Genomic DNA, 15,672 nt, shown 5'->3' with positions numbered 1-15,672 from the left:
CTTGGGGTATTAATAAACATGCCCTGGCAATGTAATGCAGCTGCAAAGAAGGTCAGTGACATCTTAAGGAGCATCAAGGGGAGTGCAAAGTCCAGATTGTAAGAAGTCATTATTCTGCTCTACTGAGCCATGCTTATGTCTCACCTGGAGTATTGCATTCAATTCTGCATACCATACTTTAAAACTGATAAAGAGGAGCAAATTCTGAGAAGAGTTATCAACTAAGCCCTATACATAAAACTTAAAAGACTTTAATTTTGTTCAGCTTATAGAAGAGAAGTTAAGAAGAAATATGATAGTTTTCTTCAAATACTTGAAGGCATTATAGACAATTCAGACTTACCTTCATTTTTCCACAGGATTAGACTAGAACTATTAGGACAGAATTTCAAGGACGCAAAGGCTAATTGCACACTAAAAAGAACTTCTTGTCAGTAAAAGGTGTCAGTCAGTGGAACAGGTTGTCATGTGAAATGGTTTCTTCTCCTTCATTGCAGGTTTTTAAACAGAGGCTGGATTGCCATCTATCAGGGATGGTATAATGAATCCAGCAGAAGGTTAGACATGTCACCGCTTTAAACTGTATGATTCTATGAATTTGGAAATACCATGACACACTGAAATGTTAATATGATTTTGCTGTTGTTGTTGTAAGATGTTCTACTTGTTACTTTCCCCATTTGTTGTTAGCATCCTCTTCTTAATTATTTTTGTTCTTTAAAATTAAAAGAATAATAGTAAGAGTAAACCTTAACTCTGGGAGTCTTCCACAGGATCACCTTGTCTTGCTATTATCAATACTTTTTTGCCCACTGTCCTTCCATTCCTAGTGCCTTTCAAACCCCATTTCCATTCTTTCCAGGGCCTGTTTACTGCATGCTGTCTTTCTCCCCTATCATAATTCCCTCTGCAGAATAAGTATCATGTCAAGCTGTCAGAGATTTCCATAGAAAGTTCATGTCCTCCAGGCAAAGGGGTATGTTAAATCAAATAACAAAAAAAAGCACCCAGCTTCATAAAGGTTCTGGAGTTTGGCATTCACCTTATTTTATATACAGCTTTATTCCAACAGAAATTCTTCCTATCCTACATACCATGGCGGAACCATCTGCTGTCATTTTTTCATAGTAACAACTAAAGTTAGTTACCTTGAGAATTATATAATAATTCACACCCAAAAGGAACAGAGTGGTATAAAACCCATCTATCTAATCAGATACTTCAGCAGTAAAAAGCTAAAATATTTTTCACATAACTTCTTATAAAAGAGAGTATAATAAAATCTATTTATTGTTTCGATTCCCTTGGATTCACATGAATAATCTGCTTTATCCATATGAGTTTTGGAGTATTTATCTTTTTAAAACCAAGGTGGAAGAATGTTATATCTGGTCCCAAAACATTCTCTTGGCAGCTTTACAGCTTATTTTTGCATTAAGCTTGTCAGTCTCCTTGGAAAGATTCACAAGGAAAACCTTCTGGCTATTTTCCATCCATTGTCTCATGACCCCCTTTCAGGAAAGCTGTTCTAAGATTTTTTAAATGGTGTAAAGGTACACCTATTGATTGCTGCATAGCTAAATGAATTTTTGTATTATATATATTTTAAAGAAATGGAAATATGATATCTGTACATCTGCGATGGTCGTTTTAATTCTTTAAGTTTATCAGTCAATGAGTTTACTGCTACTAATTCATGATTACCTTACCACTACATCTAAGCAAATACTGATACTAGAATTAAATGCTAGTTTCTGGGGAAAAAGTCATAAATTATGGTCAAGTGACACTGCCATATACTGCATATAAATGCAGGCCAGTTTCCCAGTGCCCAAAATGTAGTCATGTGACTGCAAGGGAAACAGATACCATAAATTTGAAATCAGATCTCAAGTCCCATTTTTGGGGTCCATCATAACTTTTAATGACCCCCCTCCCACCATGCCCAAGTGACTAGTTATAAATCAAAGCTACTTGTATCCTCATTTTGATCATCAGGGAAAAATATAGAGGAGGATACAAAAATTCAGGGCTGCATACTCAGTGAAATTGGCATCATTTTGTAATAAAACTAGGACATTCTGGTAGCACAGTAGGTGATTGTCCAAAAATCCTCATATGTATTTGAGTTAATATCTAATATTAAGATGCAGGGAGCTGTAGCCTTAGCAGACCTGGAATGATCCCGATTGAGGAAGTCTGATTTAATTCAAGCAGATTCTTTCATAGTCGAGTGTATACACTATTTCTTTTAATTGCTATTATTTTTGTCCTCTGTGGCAGTCATCAGGTGTTCTTGGCACTTCAGCCTTATATGAGACTAGTCTTGTTGAACATTTCTTCTATTTAGCACTTGGAGCAATCAGCCCTTGACACATGCATATTTGAGCCAGCTTTTCCTATCTCATTTATACATACAATTTCAGGAAATATATTAAGAGACATTATTACCCTTGCTGAATTCAGTAATGATGGTATCTCTTTTGTTATGCAACAGGTATTCATGTTATTCCTTAAATATATGAAGTGAAACAGGATTGAAAACTTAGTCTTACTTTAGAAATCGCAATATTGTTTATGATTTAGCATGACTCTTGAAAATCACAGTCAGTTATTATCTATCTATCTATCTATCTATCTATCTATCTATCTATCTATCTATCTATCTATCTATCTATTTATAAGATTTAAATGGTTGCTCATCTTAATTCCAGGTAGCTCATATCAAATTTGCAAGTTATGGTTTTCAGTAGATAAGTTAAATAGCAAGAGTAATAGCACTTAGGCTTATATACTGCTTAACATACTGCTTAATTAGACGAGGGGGCAGACCTGGCATGTATTACTGAAACCTGGCTGGGCCATGAGGGAGGAGTCCCCCTCACTGAAATGTGCCCAGAAGGTTTTCGGGTGCTCCACCAGTCGCGACATCAAAGAAGGGGTGGGGGAGTGGCTGTCATCATCCGGGAGTCTCTAGCTCCTCGCAGGATCCCTGCTCCGGAGATTGTTGGGTGTGAGTCCCTTCTGGTGAAGTTGGACCTTGGGGGTCAAGCGGAGTTGTTACTAACGTACTTACCTCCCAACTGCATTACAACGGCCCTACCTGTGCTTCTTGAGTCAGTAGCCGAGCTGGCAGTTGAGTTCCCCAGGCTTATAGTTCTGGGGGATTTCAACCTGCCGTCGCTCTGCAAATGCTCTGACGGAGCACAGGAGTTTATGGCTTCCATGGCAGCCATGGACTTGACCCAAGTAATTCAAAGTCCGACTCATACAGCAGGTCACAAGCTCGACCTTATGTTTCTTTCGGGGCAGTGGAGATGTGATCTTGGGTTGAGGGGCATTAAGATCTTGCCCCTGTCATGGTCAGATCACTTCCTGGTGTGGCTTGACTTCCGGAAACCAATCCCCCACTGTAGGGAGGTGGAACGGATTAGGTGGTTCCGTCCCAGGTGCCTAATGGACCCTATGGGATTTCAGACAGCACTTGGGGAGATACCTGAATCTCTGGCCCGCAGTCCGGTGGAGTCCTTGGTTGCTGCTTGGAATATAGCGGCGGCGGAGGCTCTAAACCGGATTGTGCCTTTACGGCCTCTCCGTGGCAGTGGATCCAGGAGGGCTCCTTGGTTCACCGAGGAACTCCGGGAAATGAAGCGCCAAAAGAGATGCCTAGAGTGATGATGGAGGGCTAGTAACTCTAAATCCGACCGAACACAATTAAGAGCCTTTGTTAGGACTTATCTAGTGGTGATACGGGCGGCAAAATGTGTGCATTTTTCTGTTCTTATCGCATCTGCAGAATCGCGCCCAGCTGCCCTGTTTAGGATAGCCCGCTGCCTCTTGAAAGGGAGGGATGAGGACGAACTCTACAGGGTAGAGCTGAGGAATTTTCCCAGTTTCTGTTGGATAAAATCGCTTGGATTCGGATGGACCTGGACTCCACTTGGACGGTACCAGCCGAGGTGCCGGGGGAAGGTCCTGATTGGATTTTATGGAGTGAGTTTCAACTTGTCGCTCCTGAGGAAGTGAACGAGGCCATGGGAGCGGTGAGTGCCTCCACCTGTTTACTGGACCCGTGTCCCTCCTGGCTGGTCTCGGCCAGCAGGGAGGTGATGCGTGGTTGGCTCCAGGGGATTATGAACACCTCTCTTTGGGAGGGATCCCGCACCCCTTAAAGGATGCGGTGGTGAGACCCCTCCTGAAGAAACCGTCTCTGGACCCAGCCATTTTGAGCAACTATCACCCAGTCTCCAACCTTCCCTTTGTTGGGAAGGTGGTTGAGAAGATGGTGGCCTTTCAACTCCGATGGACCTTGGATGAAACGGATTATCTGGATCCCTTTCAGTCGGGTTTCAGGCCTGGTTACGGCACCGAAACTGCTTTGGTCGCACTGATCGATGATCTCTAGCGGGCCAGGGATACAGGTCATTCCTCTATCCTAGTGCTTCTTGACCTCTCAGCGGCCCTCGATACCATCGACCATGGTATCCTTCTGCAATGGTTATGGGATGTAGGAGTGGGAGGCACCGTTCTACGGTGGTTCTCCTCCTACCTCTCGGACAGGAGGCAGTCGGTGTTGGTCGGGGCACAGAGATCAACCCCTAGGCCCCTCAAATATGGGGTGCTGCAGGGTTCGGTCCTGTCCCCCCTCCTGTTCAATATCTACATGAAGCCGCTGGGTAAGATCACGGGATTAAATATCATCAATACGCAGACGATACACAATTGTATCTGTCCGCCCCATGCCAACTCAGTGAAACAGTTGAAGTGATGTGCCAGTGCCTGGAAGCTGTCAGGGTCTGGATGGGAGTGGACAAGCTTGCACTCAATCCAGACAAGACTGAGTGGCTATTGATGTTGCCTCCCAAGGACGATCCTGATATTCCACCTCTGAGCCTGGGAGGTGAAATTATCCACCCCACGGAGAGGGCTCGCAATCTGGGTGTCCTCCTGGATCCACAGCTGATGTTGAAACACCATTTGTCAGCTGTGACCAGGGGGGCCTTTGCCCAGGTTCGCCTGGTGCACCAGTTGCGGCCCTATCTGGACCGGGAAGCACTTCGAATGGTCACTCACGCCCTCGTCACCTCAAGACTGGATTACTGTAACACGCTTTACATGGGGCTGCCCCGAAGAGTGTCCAAAGGCTACAGTTGGTCCGGAATGCAGCCGCGCAAGTGGTAATGGGTGTACCGAGGTACACCCATGTTACACCTATCCTCCACGAGCTGCACTGGCTTCCTATCAGTCTCCTCAAGGTGCTAGTCGTTACTTTTAAAGCCCTACATGGTATCGGACCTGGCTACCTGAAAGACTGCCTCCTGCCATTTACCTGCCAACGACCAATAAGATCACACAGGTTGGGCCTCCTCCAGGTGCAGTCGACTGGACAATGCCAGTTGGAGGCTCCCCAAGGGAGGGCCTCTTCTGTAGCTGCACTTGCCTTGTGGAACGAGCTTCCTGCTGAGATCCAGAACCCTCACCACCCTCCCGGCCTTCCATAAAGCGACTAAGACCTGGCTGTTCCAGCAGGCCTGGGGCTGTTGAGTATTTCATCCCCATTTGATGAAATGGATGCTGTGTTGATTTTAATTTTGTAATTTTAAATGTTTAAATGTTTTTATTTGCTGTTTTTATTTGCTGTGAGCCGCCCAGAGACCCTAGGGCGTGGGCAGCATAGAAATACCATTAAAGTTTGAAAGTTTGAACAGTGCTTTACAGCACACTCTGAGCAGTTTACAAATATGAGTGTATTGTCTTCATTTTTTGATCTCAGAAGGATGGAAGGCAACCTTGAACCCAGCCAGGATCGATCTCCAGGCTGTGGGCATTATTTGTGGCAAAATTGCATTCTATCCATTTACTAGGGGTCCTAGGTGAATGTTCAGACTTTTGTAAAAATCAAGGTATAACAGGATAAAACAGTTTCAGAGTTAATTAGTGGTTAGTTCACATACATTTCCAGCCCCTTCTTCCAATGCAGTAATAATAAGGAAAGAAACAGAAAAGGAATCTGAGGGATCCAGCACAAATAGCATCTCTACCATGTAGGATCTTAGCCATACTTCCTTGTTCCTGTACCATCATCTGTCTTTAGAAGCACTTCTGCAGCTCAGCCATTAACCAATTGAACTCCAGCATTAGTAAAACCCAGTTTTACTAGCCATTAATACTGAGTTGTTGAAAGCAGGATCCCCAGTGGAAGACCTCCTGCGAAATGCCTTTTCCTGCTCTCTCTGCTTTGAAGTGCCTTTCCTCTATATCACTGGGCTTCATTAAACTGCTGAAATCAGGAACACCATTCTTCAAAGTGAGTTTGGCTCTTTTTTTAGCATCATGGAAACATAGTGCAGTAAAGAATGGAAGCAACATTGAGTGGATACCAATTTCTATGCTTCCCCACTTGAAATCTAAACAAAAAGCTTATTATATTGCAAGAAGCCCTGAGTGCTGTGATTGTGTCAACACAAACATTAAAACATTTACACACACACACACACACACACACACACACACACACACACGCGTTTCTGAGAATGAGGAGATTGAAGCCAGTATGGAATACCAATATGTCATAGTTTATTCACACAGTATCCCAAATGCCATTCCCTATGGTTAACAACTAATTCCCACAACACTGTCAATAATATACCAAAAATGTATTACTATTATTCTTCTCTTCCTTCCTAGTATCTATCTCACCCCACTTATAACCATGTTGCTTGTATCTTTCAATTTATATTGTTTTATTGTTTCCTAATACGATTTTCATAGTTTATTAGTAATATTGACTATTACTACGTGTTGTATCTTTTTATTCTTGATGAATGCATTTTTATTCTCCTTATGTACACTGAGGGTACTGTATATGCATCAAAGACAAATCCCTTGTGTGTCCAATCAAACTTAATAAAGAATAAAGAATTCTATTTTCAAATACCTGAAATATTTCCATACTATGTGACAGTAACACTGATATTTTAAATGATAGTACTGATATTGGTAGTTTTTTATTTCTCTTTTTAATGGTCTGCATTATCGAAACTTAATAGTGTTGGTAATTTCCAGTTGATAACTGTACAAATACTACTGAATCAAAATAAACCACATGTGATGTATGTTTTCAACAATGAACATAAAAGAAAAAAGTCAGGAAAATAATTATTTGTCTAAATTGACAGAATACATCCATGTTGATTTTTCCTTGTTTTTTTAAAACATATTTAAATAAAACAAGAAGATGTAATAATACATTTTACCTCTTTTGACTTCTTTCCCCATGTTTTTATTTAAATGTAAATTTTAAAAAAGAGTCTGAAAATATTTAAGTTCATGTAGCCTTCTTAATGTAGTGATTAAGTGCTATTTCATGGTTTTAATGTGTTGTTTGTTCATTTTCCTTTTTTTGAGGTAGAAAAAAAATGTGAGGAGGAGAGGAAAGAGATTTTATTATGTAACTTGGTTAAAAATATGATATTTTTGCAATGATGGAGAATACAGGCTTTCTGAACTGCATAAAAGGAGGAAAATTTGATGTATTTATTCTAAAAGAAAAATTAGTTCTGTTGAATAGCAAAAGCCGTTGTTGCCAATAGAGGCACATAAGTATTATTTTTAATTAAGATCCATGAATAATCTATAGGAAAAGAATATTCCTCTCATAAACAGCTTTGTATAATCATTAATCCACCCTATATTTGGGGGGAGGGGAGTCAATGATAAATATTTCAATATTCTTATGGCATTTCATACATTTCAATTATTGGCAAAATGAAATCCATCAGAACTGATTTGGTCATATCTGATCATTCATTTCTTTTCTGTTACCCTTTAAGGTCCAATGGCAACTGAAACAGAAAACAAATAGAAGAAAACATATGGATTTTTATATCAGCCTGTTAAAATTTGATTTATTTGCAGCTTCACTCATGAGAAGCCATCAGCAAAACTCATCTTGGAAAGCAATAATGCATGAACATACTCATTATCAACATTGCTCACTTGCATGAAAGTAATCCCTTACATATAAAAACAGTAGAAAAAGATTAGTAAATTTCATTTACCTAACTATAAAACAAATAATATAATGTTCATTGATCACTTATAACTGTTCATTGTCAAATCAGATTGTAGTTCACGCTTGACAAAAACTTGATCCATTTTCTGTGTATGTGGTAAGTACATATTACACACCTATGAATTATTTTCTTCCCAATTGCCAAGACAAATATTTATTACTCAGTAATAACAATATTCAAAAGTTAAAAGATAAACTTATACTTTCCTGTCTATCACCCCCTCTTACAGCCCATATATTTTATATTATAGTGTAACAGTATCCCTTCATTATGATACTATTAATAAGATATTATATTATGCATCAAGATAATGTTCCCAAGCACATTAAAATTCCAGGAAACTTGCATTACTGCAGGGGTATATCTAGATTACAGCCAAAAATTTCAAGGTCTTGACTGTGAGATGGCAAGATCTGTTCCTCCTTGTTGAAGCTACTGGAAACTGCATTGATCATGCTGAGCTGAACATAGGTCAATAGATGTCAGTCTTGGGTGATAAGCCAGTCGGTAAACTTTCATTATAACTAATGGATGCAACTAATGGAAACATTGTTGAACAAAGCACATAAAAACAGTGAGAACCTCAATGGTACTGTCATAGCTGCATCTTGACTTTTTTTTAACCATTGTTGTTGGAAGGAATAATATTACTAAGAATTACTAATAATTAATGACATTCATATTAGAAAGATAATTGACTTAAAGAATATACATGTGTGCTAAGTTATAATTTTAATCAATTTTTATTATAGTCACAGAGTAGCTTTGCTAAATTATAATTTACATATATACATATGATACATGCATGCGCCTGCGTGCACACACACACAGAGACCACAGAATATCCATTTTAGCAAGATAATTGAAAAGGATAACTAACCACTAGCTATCTTTTTCAATTAATTAAAGTTAAATTAAATAGCAATCTGAATTTCTAAAAACTAATGGAGATCTGAAACAGTCTGGAGAGGGAAATTCTACCTAGAATAAGGTCCAGAAATGAAATGCTACAACATATTTCCTTCACCAATAAGTCATTTTGTTTGTTTACATTTCATCAAGGCGAATGGCATTCTCGATCAAATATTTAACACAATATTCTGTGTCAATTTTGTTTTGCTTCACTGTGACTCAGTGTTAAGCATCTAGGCTAAGAGGTAAACACATGACAAAAAAAGCTGAAGCATTCAAGGATTTAATTATAATATGTCAACCTTTTGTATGCTTTCCATAATGTTCTTAGCGTGAAAGAGAATAAAGTGATGGATTGGTCTATATGTATGGACTTTTGACTACAACAAAATAAAATCAGTTGACACATAATTTTCTAAATATTTCTTTTCTGGGTGTTTAGATAATTTAATAAAGAAAAAAAATACTGTGACCTAATCAAAAGAAAAGGATCAATACAATAATGAAATATGCAAATAATTCAGAAGCAATATCAAGATTCATGAGGATATTTGCACTTTGGAATAGGAGATGGAAGCCAATAATACAAAGTAAAAAAAGATGTGAGTATAGGTTAAAAAGAACCCTAATATGCAGCAGTATGTATGAAAAGATCAACATATCTTGAAGAATTATATATTAAACATAAGACAACTGTGCACAGTGGACACTAAACAAACAAACAAACAAACAAACATCATTTTATGTTGCCTCAACAGTAATATAGTTTTAATACGGAAAGAAGGCACTGTTCCTGTCCTTTCTGTATTGGTCATCCCATACTTAGCTGGGGAATTCTGGCCCTGAAGTCCACAAGTCTTAAAATTGCCAAGTTTGGGGATCCCTGAAACAGTCCATACTAGGAAGAAAATAATCAAGATGATAAGAGCATGGATGAAAAAACCTCAAGTATGAGAAATAATAAGAGTCCTTAGGCTAAGGTGACCAGATTTTTAGATTGGAAAAGAGGGACACCCTTGACCTGGGGGGGGGGGGGGCTTGATTAAAAAAAATTTTTTTTTGTCAAAAGGTCACCCCAGGACACTGAAACCAGCATAAATACGAATCTGTTGCCAAACATCAACATTTTGATCGCGTAACCATGAGGATGCCACAACAGTCGCTAAGTGTGAAAATGGTCGCTAAGTGTGAAAAATGGTCATCAGTCACTTTTTTCAATGCCATTGTAATTTTGGTCACTAAACAGCCATGTTCCTGACTTAACAACTACCATGATTCACTTAACGTGGCAATAAAAGGTCGCAAAATGAGGCAAAATCATTTAACAAACGTCTCCCTTAGCAACAGAAATTGGGGGATCAATCCTGGTTGTAAGTCGAGGATTACCAGTAGCCAATTGCAAAAGGCAACTTTACTTGGAACAGGTGAGATTGTGCCCGGATCCCTTTCATGCCAACATCCCATCCTGTCCATGGGGAGAACTCCACAGGTGGACAAAAGCCCCAATCCCCTCTCAACCTCCATCTGACTCTGCCATCCGCCATAACCACACATGCCCCTCAAAGGCAAAACTCAGGGGGCTGAATTCTACAGGGGAAGGAGTAAAGGGGGGATTTGAGGGGCAGCCCAAAGCACCATCTGTCTAAATTTGCATCAGGCAGGCAGTAACATTTTCATAGACCATGATCAGAGGAACAGCTGATCCTATGGAGAGACTCCTCCTGCATTCAGTCCCAGGCCTACAAGTGGAAGTACCCTTCCTTCCTTCCTCCTTTCACCTTCCTTCCCTCCCTCCCTCCCTCTTTCTTCCTTCTAGCCTTCCTTCCTTTCCATTCTTTCTCCTTCCTTCCTTCCTTCCTCTTGCCTATCTGCCTTTTGTCTTTCTGCTCTTTAGATCTCTCTTTCTTCTTCCTTCTTCTTTCCATCCTTTCACCAAAAATCAGGATGTTTTATTAGCATCAGCATCATTCTGCTGAAAATGCCAGATTCTGTGGTACTTCTGGATGAGATTTAGAAAATTACAGAGACATGAGGAACCATTATATAATTTCACTTGGCAAAACTCTGATTAAAATAATAGCAACAAAATGTAAGGTTTTTTAATTTTAAAACTCTAGCAAAACATAGATTTATTTCCAGTTTAGTTAATTAATGCCATTATAAACAGGAATGCAATTGATTAAATAAAAATGACTTTTTCTTTTATTAAGAATACTTATTCTACACTAAACTAGAAAATATTTCATAGGCCCTTCAACAAGTTTGTTACAAATTTTCAGGATTGCATGCATTCTTGAAACTGATACCATGTAATGTTAAAAAGCAGATAGCTAACTAAGTACACTAAAAACCATGTTTAATTATTTGCTACTTGAGGCCAATAGCAATGATGAAGAAATTTCTGTCATCCTCAGTGACAATATTTTTAGGGCCAAAAAATAAAACTCTGTATATTGGATCTGTTGAATGGAGAATGGAATGGCCAGACGAGAGGGACTGCAGAGGGTCTAGGGCAGCGAGTCATTCAATGGGAAACTTGCCTCTTGGAAGGAATGACCCGGTTTGGCTCCCACTTTCAACAATCGAACAGAGAAGCGAAGAGGCAGGAGAGACGAAGCGGGAGCCAAGCCGGGCTAGAGTGTTGGGCTGAAGGAAGGAGGGATACACACACTCGCGTTCTCCCCCTTCCTCCCTCCCTCTCTCTCTCTCTCTCTCAAATGGCAAATCCGAGCAGCCGCTGCTGGGAGCCCGGTCCCATGCCTTCTCCCAACCCCTGCCCTGTTCTCTTAGCTACTTTCTGCCGTGATTGCTGTCTCCAGGCTCTCCTCTCCTATTATCGTGGAAGGCGTCTCAATGGGGAGGGGGAAGCAAGCCTTTTTCCATTTCAAGGAGTTGCCGCTCCTCCCCCCCACCTCTTAGAAGTCCAGCCAGCTGCCCGCCAAGCTCTCCACGGAGACTCACCCAGAGTTTTCACTGCGATTTGCCTGGTGAGGGGAGGCGGCAGGTTGATGCAGACCAAATCCACAGTATAATAAATACAAGTATAATAAATACTTTCCTCCTCCTTCTCCTCGCTGTGATCTGGATGCCCGACGCGCCTTCCTTTCCTCCGCATTCGGCCCTTTCGCGTGGAGCCTCAAGATTACGAGCAATGCAGGGTTGCTAAGTTAAGGGCATCCGGTCCCAACTGGGAGCAGTAGCTGGCTCTGCTCACGGCTGCGGGCCCCTGCCCTGCTGCGTCCAGCGCGTCTTCAACAGCATGACCCGGCATCCCAAGCGGAGTCCCCCCCCCTTGCCTAGCTGTGTTGCCCACACGCGCGGGGATTCAAAGTATCCAGCCGGATTTCTTGAATCCCAGCGTGTGTGGGCAACGCAGCTAGGCGGGCTCTGCTTGGGATGACCAGGCTATGAAGGGCATAGCATGGTCATCTCAAACGAAGCTCCCCCCCCGCCTAGCTGCGTTGCCCACACATGCGGGGATTCAAAGTATCCAGCTGGATTTCTTGAATCCCCGCGCGTGTGGGCAACGCAGCTAGGCGGGCTCTGCTTGGGATGACCAGGCTATGGAGGGCATAGCATAGCATGGTCATCTCAAGCGAAGCTCCCCCCCACCTAGCTGCGTTGCCAACACACGCGGGGATTCAAAGTATCCAGCCGGATTTCTTGAATCCCCGTGCGTGTGGGCAATGCAGTTAGGCGGGCTCTGCTTGGGATGACCAGGCTATGGAGGGCATAGCATGGTCATCTCAAGCGAAGCTCCCCCCCCCCCCGCCTAGCTGCGTTGCCCACACACGCGGGGATTCAAAGTATCCAGCCGGATTTCTTGAATCCCCGCGCGTGTGGGCAACGCAGCTAGGCGGGCTCTGCTTGGGATGACCAGGCTATGGAGGGCATACCATAGCATGGTCATCTCAAGCGAAGCTCCCCCCCCCGCCTAGCTGCGTTGCCCACACGCGCGGGGATTCAAAGTATCCAGCCGGATTTCTTGAATCCCCGCGCGTGTGGGTCAACGCAGCTAGGCGGGCTCTGCTTGGGATGACCAGGCTATGGAGGGCATAGCATGGTCATCTCAAGCGAAGCTCCCCCCCCTGCCTAGCTGCGTTGCCCACACGCACGGGGATTCAAAGTATCCAGCCGGATTTCTTGAATCCCCACGCGTGTGGGCAACGCAGCTAGGCGGGCTCTGCTTGGGATGACCAGGCTATGGAGGGCATAGCATGGTCATCTCAAGCGAAGCTCTCCCCCGCCTAGCTGCATTGCCCACACATGCGGGGATTCAAAGTATCCAGCCGGATTTCTTGAATCCCCGCACGTGTGGGCAACGCAGCTAGGCGGGCTCTGCTTGGGATGACCAGGCTATGGAGGGCATAGCATGGTCATCTCAAGCGAAGCTCCCCCCCGCCTAACTGCGTTGCCCACACGCGCGGGGATTCAAAGTATTCAGCCGGATTTCTTGAATCCCCGCGCGTATGGGCAACGCAGCTAGGCGGGCAGGCAACCCGCTTGCTGTTGAAGACACACTGGACGCGGCAGAGCAGGGGTCCGCGGCCGGGAGCGGCTTCTGATGGCTACTGGGCAGCGATCTCACACCATCCGCTCGCGGCTCTTAGTACTCACCAGTCAGCACAGCTGCAACCTCTTTTGTCTTTTGGCGAAAGGAAATGGAGACTCGCGCAGGCGTGCTGAAAATTTCCCATCCCAGCCAGCTCACTGATTGGCTGGAGTCCAGGCCAATCCAATCAGTGAGCGGCAGGCTGGGCTGGCTTAAATTTGTAGGTAGTTAAAAGCACGCTTTTTTTGGCGCTCCCAGCTCCCGCCCATCAGCTGCTAGCTTGCTGGGCTGGCTCATCGGTAGGATAGAGAACAGAACGATGAGCCAGCCCAGCAAGCTAGCAGCTGATGGGCGGGAGCTGCGAGCGCCAAAAAAAGCGTGCCTTTTAAAAAGGCGGGCGGGACGCGGGAAAATGCATTGAAAAGCGGGGGTGTCCCGCCAAAAGTGGGACGTCTGGTCACCTTACCTTAGGCATGTCAAATTTAGACAAGGCTGTAAAGACACATTATAGCTATCTTTAAGTTTTAAAAAAACTTGTTATATAGAAGCTGAGGAGAAACATTCAGAGTCATTCCAGAAAATAAAATAAATGGTTTAAATCAAAAGGAAGTAAATTTCAGGGGGAAAAAATTCCTAACGGTGTAAGCTGTTCAACAATGGAAAGAACTGTCTGGGTGTTGATTTTCTGGGGTGGATTCTCCTTTTATAGAGGTATTTAAATAGAAGTTCCCAGGATTGAACTAGTGTGAAATATTAAAGGCGGATCTTGCTGAAGGATCCAACCTCCCTTAACTACCTGAAGGACTCTGAATAGGTTGAGAGTTGGAATGGAGACTCTTCATTGATAACAGCACACTGTGTGAATGTGGTAAGGCACAGAGACCCCACCCCCATCTGCTGGTATGTTGACTGCTACCAGAAACATGGACCAATAATGATTTATTTTTAGCCAACGATAAAGCCAAGAAAATGGCTTCATTCTGGCAGTTTGATCTACACATTGAAGAAGAAGGAATAGAAGTTGGATACTGCAGTGCCATAATGGATTTTTCCACTTGATAAGCGATTTTGTTAGATATCTTCTTAGCTAGCTACCTTCCAATCCTTCCATCGGGTGACTCTATAACCGTGATGGAGAACCTATGGCACATGTGCCAGAAGTGGCATGCAGAGTCCTCTCTGCTGGCTTGTGTGCCATCACCCCAGGTCAGATCTCCATGGTGTTTCTTTCGTGAGCTTCTGTTTCCCTGCAAACGACAAAAGAGAAGCTCACGAAAGAAAAAGATTTTACATTTTGCCATGCTGCAAGTGCTGCGATGCTCCACCTCTCACCAGCCAGCTGGTCTTTGAGTCTCTGCTGCGCTTGTATGTCTGTGCATGCATGTCTGTGCATGCACATGCATGTCTGCGCATGCACATGCATGTTTGCACATGAGCATACTTGCACACGCATCTTTTAGCATGGACATGTGCACCCAGTTTGGACATTCGGTGTCTAAAAGGTTCGCCATCACTGGTCTATAACTTTTAGACGGTGTTTCTCAATTGTAACAACTTAAAAAAATATGGACTTCAATTTCCTAGAATGGTAAGTGGGGAATTCTGAGAGACAAAGTTCACACATCTTAAAGTTGTTAAGATTGAGAAATGCTGCCATGAGATGATAATTAAAAGATTAGATTTTCTTTCACTCTCCTTCCAATGTTTTAAAGAACCTTCCAAATGAGATCGGGCTATCACACAGATCATGACAAAGGTTATAATGGCCCAAACTGAAGCCTTGAATGTATTTGTTGGGAAAGGAATAGAATTCACATTGGAACAGCTGCTTTTATTTGGAGACAATGTTAATATAAAATAACACGCTCTTATGAAGCTCTATATAGACAAAACAGTACTATCCAAGCATATCATATCTGCTACAGAAGCATTTATCCCTGGAAAATTAGCAGGTTGTCAGTTGCAAGAAATAGGGAATCAAGGTTAGTTCCAAAATGAGTACAAGTTTATTCCATGATAGCGCTAAACAATCTGAACTACTAATGATTAAGATAAACTGGCAGTAGATCAGAGTTGATGGGATTTAAGGGGAACTGGACTTAGATTCTTGGGGGCCAGACTCAAAACTGATGA

This window comes from Thamnophis sirtalis, unplaced genomic scaffold, assembly GCF_051295495.1.
Source record: "Thamnophis sirtalis isolate CommonGarterSnake01/CBP01778 unplaced genomic scaffold, rThaSir2_p1.2 scaffold_4, whole genome shotgun sequence".
NCBI classification, from domain to species: domain Eukaryota; kingdom Metazoa; phylum Chordata; class Lepidosauria; order Squamata; family Natricidae; genus Thamnophis; species Thamnophis sirtalis.
The sequence above is the reverse complement of the archived record's forward strand: the minus strand, read 5'-3'. Positions refer to the sequence as shown.